Source organism: Mizuhopecten yessoensis, unplaced genomic scaffold (genome assembly GCF_002113885.1).
Source record: "Mizuhopecten yessoensis strain PY_sf001 unplaced genomic scaffold, ASM211388v2 scaffold657755, whole genome shotgun sequence".
NCBI lineage: Eukaryota > Metazoa > Mollusca > Bivalvia > Pectinida > Pectinidae > Mizuhopecten > Mizuhopecten yessoensis.
The window spans coordinates 1-368 of NW_018450811.1; the positions used below are offsets into that span (position 1 = coordinate 1).

Genomic DNA, 368 nt, shown 5'->3' on the forward strand with positions numbered 1-368 from the left:
ACTGAAGAACAAGGTATTTGAAGTTACTAAAGTAATGAATGTATTACATCATACAAGTATACCGTAATGGTTATGTGACTGTAAATGAGTATGTAAGAACACTAGACGCTAGAGAGCATTTAATATCAGCACGACCAAATACGCGTCCATAGCTGGCTATAGTGGACTCCGTGGCGCAACGGTAGCGCGTCTGACTCCAGATCAGAAGGTTGCGTGTTCAAATCACGTCGGGGTCATTACATTTGATTATTTCATAATGTATTATGAAAGTCATTGTTAAATTTTACTATATTATACTACAAATACATGAGGCCATTATTAGAGTTTGGAAACGTATTTCTTACATGCAGGTATTCTTTCATCATTTC

At 36.4% G+C, this 368-nt stretch overlaps 1 non-coding gene across 1 annotated transcript; it reads left to right on the top strand.

Annotated features, from left to right (window-relative positions):
• Positions 1-164: 164 nt before the first annotated feature.
• On the top strand, positions 165-236 carry Trnaw-cca. Its single transcript has one exon. It is a non-coding gene; the product is annotated as a tRNA-Trp (tRNA).
• The last annotated feature ends 132 nt before the right edge of the window (positions 237-368 follow it).